The sequence below is a fragment of the Saccostrea cucullata genome, unplaced genomic scaffold (assembly GCF_032062105.1).
Source record: "Saccostrea cucullata isolate Sc308-1 unplaced genomic scaffold, CSIRO_AGI_Scuc_v1 ctg577, whole genome shotgun sequence".
Taxonomy (NCBI): Eukaryota; Metazoa; Mollusca; class Bivalvia; order Ostreida; family Ostreidae; genus Saccostrea; species Saccostrea cuccullata.
The window spans coordinates 319,847-328,343 of NW_026928487.1; the positions used below are offsets into that span (position 1 = coordinate 319,847).

At 34.9% G+C, this 8,497-nt stretch overlaps 1 pseudogene; it reads right to left on the bottom strand.

Moving 5' to 3' along the window:
* Positions 1–1,417: 1,417 nt before the first annotated feature.
* On the bottom strand, positions 1,418–7,882 carry LOC134277736 (uncharacterized; annotated as a pseudogene).
* Between the last annotated feature and the right edge of the window lie 615 nt (positions 7,883–8,497).

Here is an 8,497-nt window from a genome sequence, read left to right on the forward strand (position 1 = left end):
TGTGGAAGCATTCCTGGGTAGTGTAGATTTTAAATTGTTAAAATCACGACCTCTGGGTGGGGGGGGGGGGACAGGGCCACAATAGGGAATCCAAGTTTTACATAGAATTATTTAGGAAAAATCTTCTTATCTTTTTCTCATAAACGACTGGACCAGGAAAGCTGAAACGTATGTAGAAGCATCCTGGGGTAGTGTAGATTCTGAAGTATTTTAAATTCATGAAAAGGGAGGGATAGGGGCACGATAGGTATAACAAGAGGGGAAATCAGGTAAAGAAGTGCATCACCAAAGTTACTAAGGTGAGCGATGTGGTCCATGCGCCTCTTGTTTGCTCAGTTGTAAAAAAGAAAGGTCGTCGTTACTAGGCATATTAGACAGATGTTTGAGGACAACATTACTGTAATATCCCAGGAAAAGCATACTTGTATATAGGTTGCGGTGGGTCTTTTATTAATATTCCCTTCAACAGTTCACAACAGGGACCTGTCCTACAGAGACTCCATTTAACTGCAATGACACTACGGAAATAACTGACCTATGAACATTAATTTTTCTGTATTTTTAGCCCTGATAAAACATCCAAGCTAAGAAATCTAGAACAGAGGCCAAAGGAGCAATAAAGGGATGAATTGACCGCTCTATACTCTAGCTATTCCATTTTTTAAGCAGATTTTATGCCTGGTCTCCATACATATAAGAATAGTTCTTTAACCTGGTCTGACAAACCTGATGAAGTGTAATGTCTCCTGATACCTTCCACCTTGCTAGTTACAACGTTTTCTTGGTGATCAACGGGTGAACTTTCCCCAACGGGTAATAGGTAAGGTTCTCGAGCTGATCGGTATCAGCACTGGAAAGTCTATCGACATTTGAAGGAGGAGAGGATACCAAGATTGTGTTGGCCCTGTCGGTGTTACGATCAAAATTTGGCACTCTTCTTCCCTCACTTTCGCTATACAATGCATGATCATGCCAAATGGGGGAAAAGCGTAACTCAAAATGTTCATCCAAGTCTGTAGCATCGCATCTGATGCCTGTAAATGAGGGTCTTTCTTCCAGCTGAAATAATATTTGTTCAAATGGGCATTGTCATGTCTGCAACAGGATCTACTGAACAAGGACTTGTTATCTTCTTTAGTTAACTAAATATATATTGATCTAATTTCAAGGAACTCGTGTCCTTGAAATGACGACTCTCCTAGTCTGCCTCTAAAATTCATCTACCCGGGTAAAACTGTTGTCTGACTGCAGTAGCACATGCTTTTTATGATTTTCGATGGAAAGCATTGAATTGCTAAAAACGCTGAATTGAGCTCTACATGTTATACATGTGGTACCCTTTTCGTTTTGTAACCTACAACAGCCCGTTTTTGTATTCTGGCAAATTCCACACCATCCCTTCAGACTTGCATCTTATTTAACTTTGATGTTTGGCTGGGGGCGGGCTAGAGCTCTCCCATTCCATACGCTGAACAAATTGAATAACATCCGAAGGGCCCATACCCTTACCCGTTTTGCCTATTCCCTCTGCCTCGCTCCATAAAATAGAAAGAGGCCTTAAAGCATCAAATTTTCAACTGTGTATTGACTTTATTTTTCTCCAATTTGGCCCTTCATTTTTACCCTTTAGGCCACAACAATAAAATTTATTGTTCGTCGGACCCAAGCGCTCGTATTTAAACAAAACTAAACAATTATATAATTTGAAATTCCCGCACCATTGGAATTCTGTGTTGTTTTCTGTTAAATTTCGGCTCTATTTATCGTACTTTTAATCTATTTACTCTGCAAATCAGAAAAAATATAATTGTCCGCTCAATTTTTTTCACGCTCCACCTTTTTTTTTTGATTTGAACATATTTTATTATGTAAAATACATAATTGGATTGGGCAGCAGGCATAGCCTATATGAGCCCTCTCCAAAGGTACAAGGTTAATTAATACACATATAGTAACAGGTTTATATTATGACCAATAAGTTATATATAGCTGACACAAATTTAAATAGAACATAGGGGAAAGAAAGATACATGAGTAAAGATAGAAAAAGGAAAAAAAAAAACAACAAATGAATACCGGTTTATAGATGTGGAAATGAATTGAATCGAAAAAATGAGAACTACAGCAATTTATAAACATACAATGAATGTGTATTTAATTTAAGACATAAACTGGAATAAGTATTACATAGTTACACTTCATTTATGAAACCTTTTGGTTTGTGATATATAATTGTGAACACAATCAAATAATTTCATATTTTTTGCATATGAAATACTCCTATCACCAAATAATAAAAGATTTAGGGAAATAGGAATAGGATTTTGCAGGTCTATACTAGATATACAGTGAAAAAGAGTGTTTCTTTGCTCAACATAACAAGGGCATTCAAAGAAAAAATGATATGCATTTTCTATATGAAAATCACAATTTTCACATTTTGAGCTATCACTTATATAATCTTTCAGTAAATCAGCATTTAAACTACTAGCATTATTTCTTAGCTGACAATGAATAATATTTTGACTACGATTTCCATGATTAAAAAGTTTATTGGGTGTTCTATAATGAGTCTTTTTAATAGAATTAATGAAAGAAGATAGTGTTGGTAAACTCCTAATATGGTACGGTAACCTATTCCATAATTTAATTGTAGATGGGAAATAACTATTCATATATGATGTGGTCCTCGTCTGAGGAATAAGAAAAGTAAGACCGTCATTGTTTCTTAATGAATATGTGGTTTGGGGTGGAATACAAGGTCTTAGAAGATCTTGAAGGTACTGTGGTGCTAACCCATACACAATTTTGTAAAATAATATTAATTTATGTACTTTCCTTCTGTCAGATAATGTATTTCAACCCAATTCATCATATAAAAGTGATCTTGATGAGTTCACTCTCATTCCTGTAATAATTCTTGCAGCAGTAATTTGAACTTCTTCCAATAAAGATGACTCCTTTTCATTACAATTATCCCAAACAACATCACCATATTCTAAAACTGGTCTAATAAATGACATATATATTTTTATTAGCGCGTCTCGACAAAGGGAATGTTTTAACATTCGTAGAACATTTAACCGTTTACATGCTTTTTCATAAGTAATTTGTATGTGAGATTTCCAATTTGCATCACACTGAAAATTTAGTCCCAAATGTGTGTGATTATCCGATGGCTCAATTAAGGGGCCATTTAAACCAAATTTAACATTGGGATGAGAAAAATGCTTTCTGGAAAAATTTACATTCACTGTTTTCTTGGGGTTAAAATCAACTTTCCATTGTTTTGACCACTGATCCAACTTTTCTAAATCATTTGTTAATGAGTTTGCAGCACTGACAATGTCATTGTCAACAATAATGTAGAGTGAAGTATCATCAGCAAATAAGCGGACATTATTTGTTAAATTTGAAGAAATATCATTAATGTATAATAAGAATAAGAAAGGACCTAGAACAGATCCTTGGGGGACACCTGCACTAGTTGGTCTAAGAGATGATATATAACCATCAAGAACCACTCTTTGTCTTCTGTTCACTAAGTAGTTTTTGACCCAATTTAGGATTTGATCTGATATTCCAATTTCCTTTAATTTAAATATAATTCCTTCATGCCAGACCCTATCAAATGCTTTAGAAATATCACAAAACACAAACCGTACATCCCGACCTTTATCAAGATTGGATATAATAGTATTATAGATTTCCACCAACTGATTACTGGTTGAGTCGCCAGTTTGAAAAGCAGACTGGAACTTATATAGTATATCGTTCTCAAGTATATAGTTGTGCAGATGCTTGACAATAATTTTTTCTAATAATTTGCAAACAACAGATGTTACTGATATTGGTCTATAGTTATTGACATCATCTGTATTTCCTTTATTTTTATAAACAGGAGTAACTTGGGCAATTTTCCAAATATTAGGAAGAGTTCCATTGTTTAGTGATATATTAAATAATTTTGTCAGTGGTTTGTAGATTGATTGTGCAGTACATTTTAAAATTTGAGGTGAAACACCATCAGGACCTGATGGCTTACATGTATTGATGATTTGTAACTGGTCTAAGACTTCATTTTCTGTAATTCTAAATGTTTCCATATGATGTAAGGGGGGACCTGGTCCCTGGGGTGGTAAATCAGGCTCATCGTTAATGCAAGAGATATTTGTAAAGAATTTGTTTATAGCATTGGCCTTGTCTATGGGATGAAACAGCGTTTGGCCATCGACCTTAAGAGGAGGTGTTGGCTTATGTTTATTGTTTAGTTTGGATAATGATTTCACTATTCTCCACCATTTACCGGGTGGTATTGTTTTATTTATCTGCTCTGTAAGTGTTTGTTATAATTTTGCCGAGAAATTCTAATTTCATCAATGACCTGATTTCGCAGGTATCTATACTTTTCCCAGTGAAGTGGATTTTGTGATTTGACAGCTTTACTATGGATTCGATTTCGTTTTCTCATCAATTTTCTAATTGTACTATTCATAAATACTTTGTCCTTTGGTCGAATTGTAATTACTTTTTTAGGGATGTGTTTATCTATGCCTTTGGTTAATACTTCTGTAAAATTAGAGTACATTTCATCTACATCAGTAGTATTGAAAACTTCGCAATCCCAATTTATATTTTCTAAATCATTATTGAGGTTATTGTAATCAGCATTACTGTAATCAAAAATTTCTCGCTTATATGCATATTGTTTGTGTATATTGAATTTCAGGTCCAGTCCAACAAGGGAATGTGAACTACAAAATGGGGCTGAAACAAATGTACTATCAACCAAAGTTGGATTGCTAGTAATTATAAGATCTATGCAAGTACCCTCAGTTTTTGTAAAATTGGTTGGACAATCAATTAAATTTGTTAAATTTAATTTTTGTAGCATTAGTTTGAAACTGCTACTTTGATTTGACAAAACATTAACATTAAAATCTCCTAGTAGGAATATTGGAAGATTACATTCAAGTGCCTTTTCCAAATTTGAGTTAAATAAGTCCCAATAGCTAGCCAGTGAAGATGGGGGCCTATAAAGTACAGCTAATAAAATTTTTTTGTTGCCATTATGTATTTCTGACCAAAGAATTCCTAGTCCATCAATCAACAAATCCATTCGAAAATGGTAAGCTAATTGGTCCGAGATGTATATAGCAACACCACCTCCATGTCTATTTCTATCCTTTCGAATAGGTGGGTGAAATCCTTCTATTGAAATATTTTCATTACTTATGCTATTATCTAAATGTGTTTCACTAAGGGAAATAATATCATATGTTGATAATTCTGAAGTTATGATATCTAATTTTGGTAGTAGACTACAAACATTGTTATGGACTATACTTAAAGGTTTGCTACTATGGCTACTTTTAATGAAACTGGGGCCAGGATTGGTCTCTATGCACCCTAATATTAACAGTATATATATAATAATACGACTGAAATGTAGATTTAAACATACACAACAATCTAACTGATAGTTTATCCATGACATCCTAAAAATAGTTATAATCACCTTAATCATTTGTGTCAAAAATCATTATATTTGATTTGGATGGCATGGATTCACACATCGGATATGCTGTATATAAAAGTAAAAATGAAACCGGTATGGTTGGAATAAGACAAAACGCATAAGAAATGAATACGAACTGAACGAAAAACAAATATACAAAAAACACAAATTTGACTTGTAAACACAAGAGTATCAGTAAACTGAGTATGAAAACGTAAGAACACATTTACAAAAAGGTACAGTATGGGATTTGGTGTATTAAGCCATACAAAAATATAGTGTTTAGGTAAACATCTATTTATAGAAAAGTATTTACCCTAGTATGGGAAAAACCCTTACTAAAAATAATACATTTTTAAAAGATATTGCAGAATAGACTTTGAAACTTATGAAAGATGGAGTCCAGTTATATCCAAGTGAGAAGAGAGGTATGTGTGACACAACGTTGTCTTATATTTATTTGAACACTGCCGCAGCTGGAGTAGAGGTTTGAGGGCCGCGCATAATGTTGCCCTCTAATTTCTCGATGTCCGAATATCGCGTGATCGTCCATCTTTTCTTGCTATGGGTTTTCGCGATGATTTTTCCATCATACGTCCACACTGACTCGACAAGTTGGTCTTTGAGCAGTTTCTTTGTGCTTATTAAGAGGCCCATTCGTCGTTTTGTCAGGGCTTCATTTATGAAAATTTTATGTTCATTCATTTCTTTTTTGTTGTATTCTTTCAGATTACTCTTCTTTGCATAGACAAGTGCCTTGTCTCGATATGAAGTAAATTTCACTATGATATCTCTGTGGCGGTTCTCTTGCTGCCTGCCTACACGATGGGTTCGATCAACGCTCCATCTTTAAATTTTGCCTTAAAAGAAGTAATAATATTATCATTTAACCGCTAGCCCGCTCGTACCTTTTTCATCAAATGTCCGACGAACAAGAAATTAAATTGGTGTGGCCTTAAAATATTTGTTTTTGAAAAATCTATCCAAAGACAAAACCTGAAGCTTTTTTTTGAATAAGATATACATGTAGGACAAATCTTTGCAATATTTTGCCTTTTCTTTTTATTTAATAAGTTTGTTGCGTACTTACTTACGTATTTTAGTATCTTTTTTTTTTTTTTTATAGATTTATGGTGTAAATTTTGTGCTATCAGCAGAACTCTAAACAAATCAGAATCTGACTCAGAGCCAGAGCTTGAGGGGGAGCTAACGGAACCAGAAATAGAGGAGCTGGAGCTAGAATCATCAGAGGACCTGGAACCCGTTTACAAAAGAACTTACGACTAAGAACAAAATTCTGCTCATACTACTCCTCTTGCAATGATTCAAAATAAATGTTTTTAAAATGATTTAATAACACGTTTAATCTAACAATTTTGAACAGAATCATTACTTTTACAAAATTTTACAATCAACTTAAAGTTTTTGGTCTTAATCGCGAATTCTTTTGTAAAAATGGACCCCTGTTCTTTTTACGTTTCTTTGGTCTCGAATGTGTTCTGCTTATATTGGAAACGTCGCCAGGCTTTCTTTTCTCTTTCCAAATTTGCTTGGACGACAATTGCCGCCGAAAATTATCATCTGTTTTGTCCGCCACAGAAATATGCTCATTTTAAGAGTCTTCCGACTCTTCTACAATACTATAAAGAGAGTAAATAGATTAGGTTTCTGATATTTTTAGTATCGCGTACTGTACAGATAGTAAATATATTAAGTAAAACATCAAGAGATATGTTCTAAAAATGGACAGAAACTTAACGCCACATCGGCCATCCGAACGGAACCTCTCATCATAAAATTTTGTTTTAATATGGTTGAAACGACGTCATCGACAAAACATAATTATATTCAAGCAACTTAAGAATAAGTAACTTAAGAACAAGTAATTCTTCTTCTTTAAGTGCATTCCTCGGAAATCGAGTATACTCGCGCTGTGATTTAAAAGGCGCAATCGTGACTCACAGGGCGCTATATTTACAATGAAAAACAAGATATTTACAGGAATTGTGTGGTTGCCAGGCTCTGCTTGAATGCTTCAAGCGAGCCAACCTGGGTCACTGCAGCTGGTAGTGTATTCCAGAGCCTGATGCTGCTTGGGAAGAAAGAGTACTGATAGGCTTGTAGTCTGGCATGTGGTATAAGGAACTTGGTTGTGTGGCCTCGGGTACGACTGCCAGTGGGTATCAGGTACTCTACCGGTGGTATGTCGACAAGGCAGTGCTGAATTCTATAGAGCATAATGACCTTTGCTCTTGTTCTGCGAATTTTCAGGGTGTCCCATGAGAGAGCATTCAGCATGGTTGATACGCTATTTGTGCGATTGTATGTTCCAGTTACAAATCTAGCAACACGTCTTTGTATCATCTCAACCGCATTGATGTTACGAGCAGTGTGAGGATCCCAGACTGTAGATACTTACTCTAGAGCAGGGCAGACATAGGTCTTATAAGCCTGCTCCTTAATCTCCTTGTTACACATACTGATGTTTCGTCTGAGAAAGGCTAAGGTCTTATTTGCCTTCTTTGTAATGCTATCTACGTGAGTGTTCCAAGACAGTTTCCTAATGATGGTAACTCCCAGGTACTTTGCGTTGTTAACATGCTGTAGGGTGTGGCCTTGGATGGTATAGCCATATTGGACTGGATTGCGCCTATTGGAGATGGTAATGACCTCACACTTCTCCGGATGGATTATAAGAATACATTTAGTTCATTAATTTAAAATAGGTTCATACGCTTTTTGAAAGGAGTGCACAATTTTGAATACACTACAGTTGAATAAGAAGTGGGAAAAACACTATTTTGTGATGGAATAAGGATATTTCTCTTTATGACGTTGTTGTAAATCTAGCGCCGTTGGACTAGTCTGTGCGGCATCTATCTGAGTATATGAACTATTTGTACTGATGTCTCCCTTAAATTATCGTGTATTATTTTGAATTTAAAGATTTAGATTAATTTTGATCTATGCACATAATTA